The 19,903-nt window shown below is 45.6% G+C and overlaps 1 protein-coding gene across 4 annotated transcripts in view; it reads left to right on the forward strand.

The window, feature by feature from the left end:
* Window positions 1-19,903, forward strand: part of ADGRD2 (adhesion G protein-coupled receptor D2) — a 930,084-nt gene that overhangs the window by 237,223 nt on the left and 672,958 nt on the right. The window lies entirely within an intron of this gene.

Genomic DNA, 19,903 nt, shown 5'->3' on the forward strand with positions numbered 1-19,903 from the left:
TCTGGTTTTGGGATTAGGGAGACATTTGCCAGTAGCATTTCCTCAGGGAAGTTTTTGCCTTTCAAAATGTGATTGTAAAGTTTAGTCATTTTGGGGATCAGGGTTCCAGCAAATTTTTTATAATATGAGGCAGAGAACCTCCAGGCCCTGGGGTTTTGGAGGGTGTCAAAGAGGAGATGATGGAGGTAATTTCCTCCTCAGTACAGGGGGCGTTAAGGGTCTGTAGTTGTAACTCTGAGCTGGGGGAGTAAATGGGCATCCAGCTAGGTCTGGGAGAAGGGGCAGGGAAGGAGCATGGGGTCTGACAGTAGTTTTTGGTAGTAAGAGGAGAAAATGTTAAGGACATTGTTATGGTGGGTTGAGATCTTACCTTTCCTATTGTGAAGTTCATAGGAGTTTGTTGGCTGGGTGGTTTGTTTCAATTTCCTTGCAAACATTGTTGAAGCCGAATTGCTATGGAGGAGGAAGCAGATTTTAGCCCAACAAAGGGATTTTTCAGTGTGTTCCAAGAGTAGGGTGTCTAGGGCACTCCTCTTTTCATTAATCTTGATATGGGGTTTGGCCATGTCTGTGGTATAGTCTTTCAAGGTCTAAGGTGAGCGTGCAAATTTCATGGAGTTTTTAGCGTTTTCTAGTGGTGGCGATTTCTATAAAATGGCCCCTCATCACAGCTTTATGGGCTGCTCTGAGAGATGTAGGGGAAATCTCCTCAGTGTCATTATGTCTAAAATATTCAGTGAGGAGCTCAGATAGTTGGTTTAAATTGCCAGGGTCTGTGAGTAAGGAGTCATTAAGGCGCCATGCCCTGGTGGTATTGGGGAGGGCTTATACATGTGAGGTCACAGGATACCATATGGTGGCTCGACCATAGGCATGCATGAATATTTGCTGCAGTGGAATTTGCAGTTAAAGCTGTTCTGCATTTTTTTTTTCTTGTACTGTTTATAAAGCATTTCATTCTAATGCCAGACTCACTTGTACTGCTGATGCCCAGTATCCAGGTCAGTTTTTTGGTATAATCGACACTTTAAAAACTCGAGCACAGCATATGTTATCTTGCTTGTGGGCATTTGAAGCCCACAAGCAATCACTTCCGTGTTCCGTTATAGTGTCATATTTTGCTCCCCATTGTAGAATGCTCCGGAAGTGACGTTGCGGACAGAATTTTCGCACTGCGCATGCGCGATGCGCTCCAAACACTTGCGCCATGCGTTCCATGCATGCGCAGTGCAAAATTTCTGGCCGCAACGTCACTTCCAGAGCATTCTACGATGTGACACTACAGCGGCGTAATCCCAGGAGACAGTACGGTGTTCACCGGACATGATGCGGATCACCGCACAAACACCGCCCACAGCCGCAGGGTATGGAAAAAAAAGATTACATACATGAACAGGTACGAATAAAAAAAAAGCCATTGTGCACTCTTTGCTGTGTTTCCTAACGAATAAGCCTAACTTTTGAAAGTGAGTGCAGAGGGCTTTAAGATAGGAGAGCAGAAAATGTAGTCCAGGTGGGAGTAGAAGGTTTATCTTCGAGAGCACAAATTGTGCGTCCTCCAAGTATCTATTAGCTGGTAACACTTGAAGGAGTAATGAAGGGATTTAGGGAAAGCATTGGAGGAGGATCCTGTCTGGTTTCTGTCCATTTTAGAACGGGCCACTAGGTTGAAATCGCCACCTATCAGGAGATGAGGAGAATGGAATTTATCGAGCACCTGGAAAAAGTCTTTTAAAAATGAAGCCTGGGAAGCATTAGGGGCATACACCGAGGCCAGAGTGATCGCTTTGTCTTGAATTGAGCCCTTAACTATCACAAAACGACTGTCTGGGTCCTTGTAAATTTGTTGAACAGTAAACACGACAGAGTTTTTAATCAGGATAGCTACTCCTCTAGGCTTGGACTCATAGGTAGTGAAGTAAGACTGTTTATAGGATTTGTCTAGGAAAGATGGGTGGCTATGGATGGAGAAATGCGTCTTTTGTAGCAGGAGAATGTCTGTGCCTAGAGATTTGTATGATCTGATTGCTTTTCTCTGTTTGTGGGGAGAGTTAAATCCCTTGATGTTATGGGAGATTACTCTAAGCCCTTGTACACACAGTCGGACATTCCGACAACAAAATCCGTCTGATTTTTTCCAACGGATTTTGTCCAAAAGTGGTGTTGCATACACATGGTCGGACAAAGTTGACGGAAAATCTGATCGTTCGGAACGTGATGACGTTCGCGCCTTGTGACGGGACTATGTTGCGGCTAGTAGCCAATAGCTTTGGTGTCGTAATTTGATCTGAGCATGCGTGGTACTTTGTCCAATCGGAATTCTCTACAAATGATGGGACAAAGTCCGATCGGATCATGTTGTCGGATTATCCGACAACACAGTCCGATCGGACATTTTCCATCGGAATATCCGACCGTGTGTACAAGGTTTAAGACCCATAGCAAATTAAAGCGGAGGTCCACCCTAAAATGGACCTCCGCTCATCGGAATCCCCCCCCCCCTCCGGCGCCACAATCGGCACCTTTCAGGGGGGAGGGGGGTGCAGTTACCTGGATAATCCAGGTAACTGCACCCACTTCCGGGCTAGCTCTCTGCGGAACGAGAGTAGGTTGCGCCCCCGTTCCGCAAGCGCCCGCCCCCTTCAGCAAGTGCCCTGCTGCCTGCTGGGAAACACACAGCTCCCAGAGGCAGCGGGGACCGTCCGGATTGCGCCGCGCGGCTCGCGCATGCGCAGTAGGGAACCGGGAAATGAAGCCGAAAGGCTCCATTTCCTGATTCCCATACCCAAGATGGCGGCGGGACCCCGGCAGCCGAGCGAGCGATCGGCTTCGGGTGCCGACATCGTGGGCGCGCTGGACAGGTAAGTGTCACTATTTAAAAGTCAGCAGCTGCAGTATTTGTAGCTGCTGGCTTTTAAAAAAAAAAAAAAAAAACGCGGAGTCCCGGTAGACTCCCGCTTTAAGTTTGGGATGTCAGTAGAGAGTCCAAGTCGAGAGGTGGCGCCCCCAAAACAACCCATCATACCCCTGAGAGCAAGCATAATGTGTGTATGAGAAATAGAAAGAAGAACAGCTCCATCTAGCAGACTTATCTGATATATCAGTTAGAAATGCAATACATTTGTGGTGAAAATCAATAATCATAAATGAAAAAGGAAAAAATGTATATAATGGAAAGTCAGTGAACAAGAAAACAAAGCCAAAAGATGGCCCTGAACAGTCATGAGGGGTCAGGGGAGAAGTTCTCCCTCTGACCAAAAGAACAAAGTATTTTCGGACCCTAAAGCTGTGAAACAGTGATGTCCAAGTACCTGCGGGAGGTCCACAGAACCAGGGACTTCTGAGCAGACTTGGGACCAACAGGTACCAACCGGATTAGAGTAGGCGGACGCCAACGGATTCCAGCACGGAGCAAGGAGACACCAGTTGTCATAAAGCATGTCAGGAGTGTTCTGCTGGCCGAACCCTTGAACTAAAAAGGAAAAAGGTTAACCTTGGGGGGAAGAGAGAGGTTAGTCTTAAGATAGATTCCGACGATCCCGTCTGGGAGGTGGGGTGGCCCATCTGTCTGACGAACGAGGAGTAGATGGCATCCTGGGGAGTACCACTGTGTCGAGGAGGCCCGGCTTCACCAAAAGTTCCTTGCCTTCTGGGACTGTAGTAATCGAGTAAGACGTGCCATTGTGAGGGACCTGTAGTTTGAACGGGAATCCTCAACAGTAGCGGATATTAGCTGACTGGAGAACAGATGTAACTTCCCTCATTTTTCTGCATTTGTCCAGAGTGGTAGGGGAGATGTCTGGGTATATTTGAATGGAAACTCCCGCCAGATGAATATTGGGGGTATTTCGTGAAGCCCTGAGCAGAGCATGATATCCCAGGGTGTAGGGCCCTGTGGATCCTGTCGCAGGAGAAGGCAGAGAGGGGGGAGTCAGGGAGGAGAGACAGGAACAGCTTCTGTACTGCTGGCAGCTGACCGGTCACAGTCTTGAGATTGTTCCGCCTGTTCCTGTTGTCCAGGTCCTCAATGTGGGCTTGGAGTTGTAGGACAGTCTCAGAGAGGGATTCCTGGTCTTTTCTGAGATCAGAACAGACTAGAGAAAGCTCATCATGTTTGGTTTCCAAATCTGTCCTGCTACTCAGAGCTGCAATATCTAAGGACAAGGTGTTGGTGGATTTATGTAGCTCTGATTGGAACTTCTGGGCAATTTTATCATACATTGTTGACAGGCTCTCATCTAAATAATCAAAACACGTGAACGAGCCCTCATGATGTAGGTGCTGCTCCCTGAAGCATTCTCTTTTGAGATGAGGGCAGCTTTATGAGGTCCAGGGTGCACTGAAGACAGAGTAAAGAACATCATTCAACCCAGAACAGGACTGGCGTTGGCTTGCAGGATTACCTGCTGCTGCTGATACATTTCTATGGAGAGAAAAAAAGCCACTGTTGGTCTTATAAACACCTGGACCCCAGAGATATCCATAATAGAGGGATACCAATTCTCGTGATAAGGAGTTTATATGCCTGTTACCCCATCTGGGGTGAGGCGCTCTGGTGAGTGCATATACAAGAGGGGGAAACTGAAGGAGAGGAGCACTGAAGTCACCTTTTTTCCCTGCTGTGTTTGCACATTCATGATCGTGGTGTGGTGTGTCCGGCGGAGGCTCTTTACCATGTGATCAGCCGTGTCCAATCACAGCTGATCACGATGTAAACAGGAAGAGCCGGTGATTGGCTTTTCCTCACTCGCGTCTGACAGATGCAGGTAGAGGAGAGCCGATCAGCGGCTCTCCTGACAGGGGGGGGGGTCTGCGCTGATTGTTTATCAGCGCAGCCCCCCCTCGGATGCTCACACTGGACAACCAGGGAAGCCGCCAGGACCACCAGGGAAGCCCCCAGCATGTGGATGGCCAGGTACATCCCCCATGGCCATCCACATGTGAAAATTGATACCCAACATATGCCAATCAGTGCCCACAAATGGGCACTGACTGGCACCTCTGTGGCACAATAAAAAACAGTGATGCCCAGCATTGCCGCCCATCAGTGTCATCAGTGTCACCCATCAGTGCCACCTATCAGTGCCCAACTATCAGTGCCCATCAGTACCACCTATCAGTGCCACCCATGAGTGCCCATCAGTGCCGCCCATGAGTACCCATCAGTGCTGCCTATGAGTACCCATCAGTGCTACCTACCCTGTTTCCCCTAAAATAAGACCTAGCGTGATTGTCGGTGTTGGCTGCAATATAAGCCCTACCCCCCAAATAAGCCCTACCCTGTTTCCCCGAAAATAAGCCTTACCCTGAAAATAAGACCTACAAGGACTTTAACTAGGGCTTATTTGGGGGGTAGGGCTTATATTGCAGCCATCACCGACAATCACGCTAGGTCTTATTTTAAGGGAAACAGGGTATGAGTGCCCATCAGTGCTGCCTATGAGTGCCCATCAGTACCACATACCAGTGCCACCTATCAGTGCCCATCAGTGCCACCTATCAGTGCCCCTCAGTGCCCATCATCAGTGCTACCTCATTGGTGCCACCTTATCGTTGCCCATCAGTACAGCCATATCAGTGCCCATCATTGAAGAAGAAAACATACTTATTTACAAAAAAAGGTAACAGAAACAAAGAAACTTTTTTTTTTCAAAATTTTCGGTCTTTTTTTATTTGTTGCCCAAAAAATAAAGATTGCAGATGGGATGAAATACCACCAAAATAAATCTCTATTTGTGGGAACAAAATTCTAAAAAAAATGTATGAGTACAGTTTAGCATGACCGCGCAATTGTCATTAAATTTGCGACAGCGCTGAAAGCTGAAAATTGGCTTGGGCAGGAAGGTGTCCTTCCCATTTCATGCTGTCAGCAATAGCACCACATGGAAGAGAAAGATCACAAGGCTTGAGAAATAAAATTATTTCTTTACACAAGAAAGGTGAAGGCTATAAGAAGGTCAGCAAAGCTTTACTTATCAGTCAGAATACTGTACCAAAAGTGATACAGAAATTGAACAAAGATGGAACTACAACCATCTCACAGAGACATCCAAGCCAGTTAATACCTTTACAGGAGAGGTCATACAAAATAAAAAATGTAGTATTTTTTGTTGTGGGGTGTATAACATTTTGCATGAACTAATTTGAGTAAAACTGATGATTTTGTAATCTAAGTTATATTATTAACATTACTTTTATGTAATGAGCTAAGCAAATGTTCTATAACACTCAGTTTTGTGAAAATTTTGGAAATTGTTCTTGTGTTCATTGAGATATGGATTAAAACCTTACTTTTAAAAAGGGGTGTACAGGAAGTCCCTGGGTTACAAACATCCGACTTACAAACGGCTCCTACTTACAAACGGAAGTAGAAATCAGGAAGTGAGAGGAAATCTATCCCTAGGAAAGGAAATTCACTCCTGCTAGGGTTATCATGGGAAAAAGGTGTCTCTATTGAAGCTTTATCACCTATCCTTGTTTCCAGAACAACACAAAATTTTCAAATTCCAATTGCCATAGGGACAGAAAGTGAGGTGAAATCTTTTGAACAGGGGCACAGACAGCAAAACAAACATTATAGGGGGTTTTACCCTTCCCTACGCTATCCAAAAAACGTAAAAATTATTTTATTGGCTGGAGCTACACTTAAAAAATGTACCTGTTCCAACTTGCAAACAATTTCAAACCTACAGACCCTACAAACCTACAGACCCCATATCTTGTTTGTAACCTGGGGACTGCCTGTACTCATTTATGCTGAGCACTGTATATGTACAACAATACTGAGACAGTTAATCTGGCTGGGGCATTGTTTACATGAATGGCAAAGATAATGTTCTGATGTTCTTGAGTCTAAAAAGATCTACATTCGTGGTTTATTCTGTAATGTTAAATCACCTCTTACCACTATGTGTAAAGGGTAAACTAGTGCGCTCCACCTAATATGTCATAGGAAAATACAAAATTGATGTGCATAGGAAGCAGCCAGCATAAAAACAGTGATCTCTGCACTAAAAAATGAGTATATAAATTGATAAGAATGCGGCGCTACCTAAAAGTGCTAAAACTTATAATCCCAAAATGAATATAAATCAAATAATATCCACTAAATGTAACATGGATATAATAAGAAATGAATCAATATAAATAATCCAGATTAAGATACGCGTGCAAGCAATAAATGTGCAACAATTAGTAAATGAGAGTCCGTGAAAAAATCAATCAAGTGATTAAATAGAAATAATCTGCATAGATAATCCAAATGTAAACAAGCGTATAAAAAATATATATATATAAAAATATATAAAAATGTATAAGGTGAAAATTCGTGAAAAAAAGCAAATATAGTGATTATTTAAATAATCAATATACACACGTGATTGTCCATAAATAAAGTGCGCTGATGACTGATAAAATTGCAAAAAATATAAATAAAGTTCATGCAAAAAAGTGTGAAGAATCAATTCCCAAGAGTGGCAAATCACTGCCAACTTCAGTGCTTAATGGGTGCACCAACTATTTCCCCCAGCCTCTCACCTCCAATAGCTGGTAAATAGGCACTGTGTAAAAGGATAACTGCTGGCTTCTTATTCATTCAGTCACACTGCTCCACCGCTGTTTGTATTTCACTGTAAGGCTATGTATTATATGCCCTCCCAATAGCTCCAGGATATCCAAGCCATATAGAATGGAAAAACACAGAGGGCTTTCATGTGTAGTATCTTCGCTATTTTATTGAAATAAAAGGTAAAATCCACACTTACATTAACAAATACAGCAGAGTGTGCAGCAAACGCGGACTTCCGGTTTCGGCCGTAAACCGGAAGTGATAGGTCCGACACCAAATTCCTTCCCTGACGCGTTGCGTTACAGAACGTAACTTTTTCAAAGGGTCCTCTTACCACTATGTTTCTAATGGTGTGATCTTTCTTATAATATAGCAAAGAAAATGATTGAAATTCCTCACTTCCAACATAATGGTAATTGTTTACAAAATGACAGTGTTTTTAGAATATACAGTAGTTGTGTAGGGATGTGTTGCCTAACAGCCTTGCCGTGTTTGTGTTTGATATTTTACAAAGCCTCTTCCGCAATAGGGTTTTCAGGGCCTTTATCTTGTACAATATGTTTTATTTAAGTTTTACAGTTGCAAAGTAAGTATTGTAGATAATTCCATAACATACACTACACAACAATATAAATACAACAATAGGTCCTAGCATCGATTTTGGAGTATCAAGATAATTCATGACCTTGCTTAGAGATGTAAAGTGGAATCAACGGCTTCCAGTGTACAGTAAATGAATATTATCATACAGCATTTATATTGCGCCAACAGTTTGTGCAGCGCTTTACAACATAAGGGCAGAGAGTAAAGTTACAATACAATTAAATACAGGTGCAATCAGAAGCTCATTAGAGATTACAATCTGAAATGGAGGGCCAAGTGATAAAAAAGTCATAACTGTGGGGAAAGAGCTAATGGAGAAAATCAAAGTACAGATGTTATGCTGGCCATACATTATACAATTTTCTTCTATAGATTTCCTTTAGATTTACCAAAACCATATAATATGAGGTCAAATCTAAACACGTTCAATTTGTGTGCAATCAGACAGGCCCTTGTACTACACAGTTGAAGGTAAATCTAAAGGAAATTGAATAAGAAAATTGTATGGTGTATGGCCAGCTTTAGGTGGAGTCAGGATAGGCCTTCTCTGAAGAGAAGGGATTTCAGGGATTGCCTAAAAGTGGACAGTTTATGAGCATGGGAGGAGGTGAAAGTGGAGCTAGAGAGCAGGAGGTCTTGAGATGAATGAAGACAACGATTTGGTTGATATTTTAAGACTAAGTTAGTGCTGTAACTGTGGCAGAGTTGTGGATGGCTTTGTAAGTTGTTAGTATTTTGAAATTAAATAATTGGGTGAATGGAAGCCAGTGGAGGGATTGGCAAAGAGGTGTAAGGTGCAGGAATCTGGCAGCTGCATTCATGATGGACTGAAAATGAACTGAACTGCTATGAGTGAGTTAGTTGGTGGAGGCATTGGAGGACGGAGTAGAGAGTTAAAGGTAGAGAAGAGTTGACTGGGATTTCCTCTTATGCCACAGATGCTCAGCAGCGCAGCTACATTTTTGGAGACTTCTGATGTAATCTGTTTGCCAAGTTGGGGCCTGATTTTGTGTGTAGTGAGGGGGGTGAGTGAGTCCAGGGAGGATGACAGTGAACTGTTGTGGACAGAAGTGGCTAGGATGAGGCAGGACAGGGGTGAGATTTTGCCATAGAGGTGGTCAGTACCAGAATAGAAAGAAGGATTAAAGTGGTTTTAAAGTGGTTCTAAAGGCAGAAGGTTTTTTTAATGCATAGAATGCATAGAATGCATTAAGGTAAAAAACCTTCTGCAAGCACAGCAATGTGCACAAGAGCAGAGGCTTTCTTGGCTTTCTCTCCTCATCGGCTCAGATACAGCAGCAGCAGGCATTGGTTTTTGGTGCTGTCAATTACAGCCATCTGTATGTATACATCGGCTTACAGATGTCCAAAGAGAGATGTCACGCTCCAGGCTCAGCCCCAATTGGAGCATGACATAATTTCATGGCTATCTCTTTGGAAATCTGTAAGCCGATGTATGCAATTTTAACCAGCACTGCTTAAGTGCTTTCTATGTAAGGCCCCTTTCACACATGCGGACGATATGTCCGTATTTCATCCATCCGTTTGCGGATGAAATACGGGCATACATTCATCCCTATGGGATAGCGGGTGTCTGCGGATGAACATCCGCAGACACCCGATATCGTCCGCCTCCGCTACTGTCCGATTCTGCAGACAGAGGAAAATCCTATTTTTCTATCTGTCTGCAGAGCGGATCGGATGAACACGGACAGACGGTCCGTGCTCATCCGATCCCCATAGAGGAGAGCGGAGAGCTGACAGGGTGGTCCCTGCACAGTGTGCGGAGACCGCCCTGTCCGCCGCCGGCTCAGCGGGGACAACGGAGCGATCCCCGCTGAGCGAGCGGATCATCACGGGGCGGATCATTACTGATCCGCCCCGTGTGAAAGGGGCCTAAGTGCAATATTTTATCTCTTTGATTAAATGCTTTATTATGGAGAGCACTAGATGTAAAGAAAAAACAACCTAAAACCTCACAGACATAAAGCTGCTGGACACTAAGCCCCCGTACACACGATCGGATTTTCTGCCAACCAAATCCGTCGGATTTTGTCCATCGGATTTTGTCCGTCGGATTGTATCCGAAACTGTTGCATACACACGGTCGGACAAAGTTGTTGAAAAATCCGATCTTTCAGAACGTGATGATGTAATTTCGTTACGATGGGACTACGTTCAGGCTAGTAGCCAATAGCTTTGATGTAGGAATTTGATCTGAGCATCCGTGGCACTTTGTCCGATCGGAATTCTCTACACATGATCGGAGTATGTCCTATCGGACCAGTTTGTCGCAAAATATTTCCAACAAGTTGGAAAATTTGGTCCGACGGATATTCCGACGGAAACAGTCCGATGCATACCACACACAGACGGATTATCCAACAACACGGTCCGATAGGACACATTCCGACGGATTCTCCGACCGTGTGTATGGGGGCTAATGCAGCATACACACTACCGGACTTTCTAGCAGACTAGGTCCGACGGTCTTCCCAACTGGCTTTCGGCGGAGTTCCGATGGACTTTTCGAATAAACGGACTTGGCCACGCACAATCACACCAAAATCCGATGTATTCGAATGTGATGACGTACGACCAGACTAGAATAAGGAAGTTCAGAGCCAGTAGCCAATAGCTGCCCTAGCGTGGGTTTTTGTCCATCGGACTAGCATACAGACGAGCGTATTTCTCCATAGGAACTGGGCCCGGCGGAGTTCCGGCGGAAAAATTTGAAACGTGTTGTATTTTAAGTCCGTCAGATTTTTGGAGAGCAAAGGTCCGATGGAGCCCACACACGATCAAATTGTCCGATGGATTTGTTCCATCGGACCTTTGCTGTCAAAGTCCGGTCATGTGTATGGGGCATTAGGGTCAATCAATCAAATTCCATAACATGTTATAATAAATACACTGAGCAAAATTATAAATGCAACACATTTGCGTTTGCCCCTATTTATCATGAGCTGAACTCAAAGATCTACGACTTTTTCTATGTACACAAAAGGTCTATTTCTCTCAAATATTGTTCACAAATCTGTGTTAGTGAGCTCTTTTCCTTTGCCGAGATAATCCATCCACCTCACAGGTGTGGCATATCAAGATGCTGATTAGACAGCATTATTATTTCACAGATGTGCCTTTGGCTGGCCACAATAAAAGGCCACTCTAAAATGTTTTATCACACAGCACAATGCTACAGATGTCACAAGTTTTCAGGGAGCGCAAAATTGCCATGCTGACTGCAGGAATGTCCACCAGAGCTGTTGCCCTTTAATTAAATATTAATTCTACCATAAGCAGAGAATTTAGCAGTAAATCCAACCGGCCTCACAACCGCAGACCACGTGTAACCACACCAGCCCAGGACCTCCATAGCAGCATCTTCACCTCTAAGATCATCTGAGACCAGCCTCTCGGACAGCTGCTGCAACAATCAGTTTGCATAACCAAAGGATTTCTGCACAAACTGTCAAAAACTGTCAGAAACCATCTCAGGGAAGCTCATCTGCATGCTCGTCGTCCTTTTCGGGATCTCGAATTGCCTGCAGTTTGTCATAACTAAGTTGAGTGTCCAAATGCTCACAATTGATGGCATCTGGTACTTTGGAAAGGTGTTCTCTTCATGGATGAATCACGGTTTTTACTGTACAGGGCAGATGGCAGACAGCATGTATGGTGTTGTGTGGGTGAACAGTTTGCTGAGGTCAACGTTGTGGATCGAGTGGCCCATGGTTGCGGTGGGGTTATGATATGGGCAGGCATATGCTATGGACAACGAACACAGGTACATTTTATTGATGGCATTTTGATTGCACAGAGATACCATGATGAGATTCTGAGGCCCATTGATGTGCCATTCATCCACGACTATCACCTCATGTTGCAGCATGATAATGCATGGCCCCATGTTGCAAGGATCTGTACATAATTCCTGGAAGCTGAAAACATCCCAGTTCTTGCATGGCCAGCATGCTCATCAAACATGTCACCCATTGAACATGTTAGGGATGCTCTGGATCAGTGTATACGACAGTGTGTTCCAGTTCCTGCCAATAGCCAGCAACTTTGCACAGCCATTGAAGAGGAATAGACCAACATTCCACAGGCCACAATCAACAACTTGGTCAACTCTATGCGAAGGAGGTGTGCTGCACTGCGTGAAGGAAATGGTGGTCACACCAGATACTGACTAGTTTTCAAACCACCCGGACCTCTCCAATACAGTAAAACTGCACATTTTAGAGTGGCCTTTTATTGTGGCCAAGCTAAGGCACACCTGTGTAATAATCATAATAATGCTGTCTAATCAGCATCTTGATATGCCACACCTGTGAGGTGGATGAATTATCTTGGCAAAGGAGCCATTAATGTCTGAATCACTGGCAACAAAAGTGAGTACACCCCTAAGTGAAAATGTCCAAATTGGACCCAATTAGCCATTTTCCCACCCCGGTGTCATGTGTTACAAGGTCTCAGGTATGAATGGGGAGCAGGTGTGTTAAATTTGGTGTTATCGCTCTCACTCTCTCATACTGGTGACTAGAAGTTCAACATGGCACCTGATGGCAAAGAACTGAGGATCTGAAAAAAAGAAATGTTGCTTAACCTAAAGATGGCCTAGTTTGCCGTGACCCTGAAACCGAGCTGCAGCACAGTGGCCAAGACCATACAGTGGCTTACCAGGACAGGTTCTACTCAGAACAGGCTTTGCCATGGTAGACAAAAGAAGTTGAGTTCATGTGCTCAGCATCATATCCATAGATTGTCTTTTGGAAATAGATTTGTGAGTGCTGCCAGCATTGCTGCAGAGCAGGAATGAGCTTTATGTTCCAGTTGAACATGAGTTCGACTCGAACATTGGCTGTTCGCTAGTTCGCCGAACAGCGAACAATTTTGGGTGTTTGCAGCAAATTCAAAAGCCGTGGAACACCCTTTAAAAGTCTATAGGAGAAATCAAAAGTGCTAATTTTAAAGGCTTATATGCATTGTATTGTCATAAAAAGTGTTAGGGGACATGTATCAATGCAAAAAAAAGTTTTAAAAATGGCTGTTTTTTTCGGGAGCAGTGATTTTAATAATGCTTAAAGTGAAACAATAAGCCCTTGTACACACGGTCGGACATTCCGACAGAAAATGTCCGATTGGACCGTGTTGTCGGGTAATCCGACTGTGTGTGGGCTCCATCGGACTGTTTCTGTCCGAATATCTGACCGACAAAGTTTTAGAGCTGGGCTATAAAATTTTCCGACAACATGATCCGATCGGACTTTGTCCAATCGTTTGTAGAGAATTCTCATCGGACAAAGTGGCACGCATGCTCAGATGAAATTATGAGACCAAAGATATTGGCTACTAGCCTGAACATAGTCTCGTTGTAACGAAATTACGTCATCATGTTCTGAACGATCTGATTTTCCGACAACTTTGCCCGACCGTGTGTATGCAACACAAGTTTCGGACAAAATCCATCAGACAAAATGCGACGGATTTTGTTGTCTGAATGTCCGACCGTGTGTACAAGGGCTAAGAGTGTAATATTCCTTTTAAATTTCGTACCTGGGGGGTGTCTATAGTATTCCTGTAAAGGGGCGTATGTTTCCCATGTTTAGAACAGTCTGACAGCAAAATGATATTTCTAAAGGAAAAACTCATTTAAAACTACTCGCGGCTGCAATGAATTGTCGGTCCGCAATACACATAAAAGTTCATTGATAAAAACAGCATGGAGATTTCCCCACAGGGGAACCCCGAAGCAACATTTAAAAAAACAACATGCGTGGGGGTCCCTCTAAATTCCATACCAGGCCCTTTAGGTCTGGTATGGATATTAAGGGGAACCCCGTGCCAATTTTTTTTTTTAAATGGTGTGGTGGTCCCCCTCAAAATTCATACCAGACCTGAGTCTGGCATGGATCTTACGGGGAACCCCGCACCAAAATTTGAAAAAGACGAGAGAGCGCCCCCCCCCCCTCCTGAACTGTACCAGGCCACATGCCTTCAACATTGAGAGGGTGCTTTGGGGTAGCCCCAAAGCACCTTGTCCCCATGTTGATGGGGAGAAGGGCCTCATCCCCACAACCCCTGCTCGGTGGTTGTGAGGGTTTGCGGGTGGGGGGGCTTACCAGAATCTGGAAGCCCCCTTTAACAAGGGGACCCCCAGATCCCACCTGCCGTGTGAATGGGTAATGGGGTAAAAATGTACCCCTACCATTTCACAAAAAAAGTGAGAAAAAGGTTAAACACAAGAGATGATTTTTGTCAAGTCCTTTATTAATTTCTTCTTCTTTCCGCTTCTTTCATCTTCTTCTTCTGGTCTTGCTTCAGTGTTCTTCTTGTTCCTCCAACTTCTTCTCCATCTTCATCTTTCTCCACTCTTTTTGTCCCATTTCTTGCTCCGGCTTCTTCTCCACTCTGTCCGCAGGATCCGCCGCAGTGGGAGTCTTCAGCTGTGTGACGCGTCAATTCTTCTGACACTTCCTAAATAATGGAGGGTGGGGCCACCCGGTGACCCCACCCTCCACTGATGCATGGGGACTTCGCTATGACTTTCCCCATGTTGGAAAGGCGAGGCGGATCCTGCGGACGGAGCAGAGAAGAAATCGGAGCAAGATGCGGAATGAGAAGAGCGGAGGAAGAAGATGAAGAAGAAGATGGAGAAGAAGAAGTTGGAAGAACAAGAAGAACACCAAAGGAAGACCAGAAGAAAGAAGATGGAAGAAGAAGAAGAAATTAAAAAAGAACTTGTCAAAAAATTTCTCTTGTGTTTTTTTAACCTTTTTGTCCCTTTTTTTGTGAAATGGTAGGGGTACATTTGTACCCCATTACATATTCACAAAAGGGGGGGTGGGATCTGGGGGACCCTTTGTTAAAGGGGGCTTCCATATTCCAATAAGCCCCCATCTGCAGACCCCCACAACCACTAGGCAAGGGTTGTGGAGATGAGGCCCTTCTCCCCATCAACATGGGGACAAGGTGCTTTTTTTTGCATTGATACATGTCCCCTGGGGCAACACCCAGGTCCCCAAACACTTTTTATGACAATACTATGCATACAAGCCTTTAAAATGAGCACTTTTGATTATTCATGTTTGTGTCTCATAGACTTTAACGGTGTTCGCGTGTTTGAAACAAATTTTTTGCCTGTTCGCATTTTGTGGTGCGTACAGAACTGGGGGGTGTTCGGCTCATCCCTACTGCAGAGGTTGAAGGGGTGGAGGGTCAGCCTGTCAGTGCTCAGACCATACGCTGCACACTGAAACAAATTTGTCTGCACGGCTGTCCTCCCAGATGATGCACAAGAAAGCCTACAAACAGTTTGCTGAAGACAAACGGACTAAGGACATGGATTACTGGAATTATGTCTTGTAGTCTGATGAGACCGAGATAAACCTTTGTGGTTTAGATGGTGTCAAGCGTGTGTGGCAGCAACCAGGTGAGGAGTACAAAGACAAGTATGTCTTGCCTATAGTCAAGCATGGTGGTGGGAGTGTCATGGTCTGGGGCTGCAGCATGAGTGCTGCCATCACTGGGGAGCTACAGTTCATTGAAAGAACCATGAATACCAACATGTGTTGTGACATACTAAAGCAGAGCATGATCCCCTCCCTTCAGAGACTGGGCCCCAGGGCAGTATTCCAACATAATGATCCCAAACACACCTCCAAGATGACCACTGCCTTGCTAAAGAAGCTGAGGATAAAGCTGATGGATTAGCCAAGCATGTCTCCAGACCTAAACCCTATTGAGCATTTGTGAGGCATCCTCAAATGGAAGATGGAGGAGCGCAAGATCTCTAACACCCACCAGCTCCGTGATGTTATAATGAAAGAGTGGAAGAGGACTCCAGTGGCAACCTTTGAAGCTCTGGTAAACTCCATGCCCAAGGGAGTTAAGGCAGTGCTGGAAAATAATGGTGGCCATACAAATAGTGACACTTTGGGCCCAATTTGGACAATTTCACTTAGGGTGTACTCTCTTTTGTTGCCAGCGGTTTAGACATTCATGGCTGTGTGTTGAGTTATTTTGAGGGGACAACAAATTGATACTGTTATACAAGCTGTACACTCACTTACATTGTAGCAAAGTGTAATTTCTTCAGTGTTGTCACATGAAAAGATATAAAATATATACTCACTTTTGTGAAATACTGTATATAGTAGACATGTGCATTTGTTTTCGTCCGAATGCATTTTCGTCCGAATTTCAGGTATTTTCATGAATCTGAAAAACAATCTGACACTCATTCACACAGGGGCAACACGACTTTGGGAGGCAACTTGGACACGACTTGAATTTGAATCACAGTGCGACTTACAACACGACTTTAATGTAAAAATAAAAAATAAAAAAAACGGCATGGGTTCCCCTTCAAGAGCATACCAGGCCCTTTGGGTCTGGTATGGATATTAAGGGGAAACCTGCGCAAAAAAAAAATGGCGTGGGGGTCCCCTCAAAATCCATACCAGGCCCTTATCCGAGCATGCAACCTGGCAGGCCACAGGAAAAGAGGGGGGATGAGAGAGCGCCCCCCCTCCTGAACCATATCAGGCCACATGCCCTCAACATTGGAAGGGGGCTTTGAGGTAGCCCCTCAAAGCACCTTGTCCCCATGTTGATGAGGACAAAGGCCTCATCCCCACAACCACCGGCCAGGTCTGCGGGCGGGGGGCTTATCGGAATCTGGAAGCCCCCTTTAACAAGGGGACCCCCATATCCCGGACTCTCCCCCTGTGTGAAATGGTAAGGGGGTACAAAAGTACCCCTACCATTTCACCAAAAAAGTGACAAAAAAGTGTTAAAAATTACAGGAGACCAGGGAGCGGGGATGGGAGGAGCCGTGGACACGTAGCGGCCGTCGGCTCGCGTCCTTTCCCCCCGCCGCCCCCGCCCATGCCTCCTGATCCACCCGCCCCGCCCACCCGCCGTCAGCTGTTCGCTTCCACGAGGCGAGCGGACGCCCCGGATCAAGCCAGGAGAGAGAGCGAGCGGAGAATGCTTCCTGTGAAGCGGAGACACAGCGGTGGGAAGGTGGCTCTGTAAGAAGCCTTACGCCCCCCCCTCCTTTCAGTGGAGCAGGCTTGACGGCACGGACCTTCTCTACCCTCCATAGGTCGGTAAGGCAAAGAATTAGAGGGTCATTGACAGAGTGGAGGAGCAGTGAGAGGTGAGCAACCGTATGGATGAGTGGAGGGGAGATGGCCCGCTGGAGATTTGGTCATCATCAGTGATCAGAAGTTATTATTCTAAAGACCTCTCTTTGAAAGTGGTAAGGTACATACATGTATAAGCTGGTTAACGATTGCTGCCAATGTGACACCTACTACCTGTCTATCAGTGTACTACCAATATCGCCTGATTAGCCGGACACGGACCTTTCCACCCCTGCACAGGCCGGCAAGGCTATGAATGAGATAATCAGCGACAGAGTGGAGGAGCAATGATAGCTGAGCAATCTATGTGAATGAAAGGAGGGGTGATGGTCGGCTGCATATCTTGTCATCATCATTGACTAGAAGCTGTTATTGTAATAACTTCTCTTGGAAAGTGGTAAGGTGGATATATATATAAGCACGCTAACAACTGCTCTTAATGTGACTCCTTCTCTGGAACTATCAGATTGTTACCAACACTGCTTGATTAGCTGGATATAAATCCTGCAGGGGGAGGAGTGATGAGAGGTGAACAGATGGACATTTGAAGGATTGATAATCAGTAATGCTATGCGGAGTTTTTTCTTTTTTTTTTTTTTCCTCTGTTTACAAATTTCAGATAGAGGCATAAAATAGTGGTCGGGTTGGGGGCTCATTTCACAATTGTCGGTCCTTCGCCCATTGTGCACCCAGCACTCCCTGACAGCAACTTTGTCCTGTAGTTGCCTGCAGGCATACAGGTACAAGGGAGTGAGGTATCCCGCCCCCAGAAAGTGATCTGAGCAACCCGGACCCCATAAGAGTCATAGGGAAAGGGACAGGGCCTGGATCTGGGTGTTAACCTGCAACAAAGGAGAATGCCGGGGAAGATGAATAAAAGGGGGGGTACGGGACCTGTTAGCCCGGGGGGGATACAACGATACTTAGTGGGGGAGACAAGTGTGTTGGAAAGCAGCCAGGAAACCCCTAGCCAGAAGACATCAAGAAAATCAGGTGCAGGCACGAGTAAAACTATAGACACGGGAGAAGTGCGGGGAGTAGGAAAGCCTAAGGACGTAGGCCCAACTCGTACCAGGACGGGGGGGTAAGCTCCCGAGATGAAGATAAAGGCAAAAAAAGGGAAGAACTGGGGAGAAAAGGAGAGGCTGCCCCCCTACCCGAAATTCAACCTGAAATCCAACCCGAATTAGAAGGAGCCCTAGTGCTGGCAGACCCACAAGTGAGCCTGAGCATGCTGAGAGAGGTATTTACAGAGGCATTGACCAAGGTTGAAACATCACTTAAATCTGATATAGCCGGGATTAAGACAGATATTGGCCGAGTGCTAGGAAGGGTGGAAGAGTTGGAGGAAAGAATGAATGGATATGAACAAAATATGAGGGATCTAAAAGAACAAGTTAAATTAGCCCAAAAAACAAACAGATCGATCCTATATAAAATCGAGGACCAAGAAAATCGCGGAAGAAGGAAAAATTTAAGGATAAAAGGCCCAGAAGAAGGGCAAATTAAAAATAGACAGAGTACATCGAGTCACGGGATACCACGCCCAAGCCACAGAAAAACCAAGAGACGTAATAATTAGATTCCATTTTTACGAGGATAAAGCGTTAGTGTTGGAGAATATCCGAAGGTTGGACAAAATTTTGTTTCAGGAGGCGGAGATACAGATATTCTCGGACCTAGCAGGGGAAACATTGAGGAGAAGAAGGCTCCTTAAACCTCTGACAGATCTGATGAGGTCACTAAATGTCCCCTATCAATGGGGGTTTCCAGCATGCCTTAGGGGAAGGAGAGACGGCCGCTCCGCAGTACTAAGGTTCCCAGAGGATTTAACGGACTTTTGTAATAAGTTAGAAATCCCCCCACCAGCACTACCAGGATGGGAGGAGGTGTTGGGGAACGAAGGAATTAGTAGGGTGGTGCAATGGTCTCGGGTCCAGGACGGGGGGGGGGAGGGAGGGGGTATAATTACCATCATTGGCGGGTGAGGGAGGGAGTTGGGGGGGGAGGTGTGGGCACGTGGACAGGCTGTGAATGAGGCGGTCCTCCCAAAGAATGCTAGCTGGGCAAAAGGTGACCTGTGGGTCACCGGGACACCTAAGCGAGGAACAAATGTGGAAATTGTTCACTCCTCCGAATGGAGGAGGGGGAAGGGGGGATGGGAGGGGGGTGGAGGGGGGGTGGGTTAGGGGGTAATCTCTCTCTCAAACAGGGTTTAGGTGCTCTCTCTCCTGCTCTCTCGCCCCCCCCCCCTTCTCTCTTCCCCCGCGTCGACCTCCGGTGGGGGGGGGATGTTTCCCTCCCGGAGGGGCGGGGGAGGAGAGGAGGGGGAGGGGATCAGTGAGATATGACAAGACTGAAATTGATAGCATATAATGTAAGGGGTATAAGTACTCCCCAAAAAAAGTTCAGAGTTAATAGGGAGTTGGAATTGTATGGAGCGAATGTGGTCTGCTTGCAGGAAACACATTTATCACACGAGGCTACAGGGAGACTGACGTCCCGGGGGTTCCCAACATGGTTCTACGGTGACTCTACAACATGTAACGCCAGGGGGGTAGCAATAGGCTTTGAGAGAAGT

The sequence above is a fragment of the Lithobates pipiens genome, unplaced genomic scaffold, assembly GCF_037356315.1.
Source record: "Lithobates pipiens isolate NorthernLeopardFrog02 unplaced genomic scaffold, aLitPip1_a1.2 Scaffold_1, whole genome shotgun sequence".
Lineage (NCBI taxonomy): Eukaryota > Metazoa > Chordata > Amphibia > Anura > Ranidae > Lithobates > Lithobates pipiens.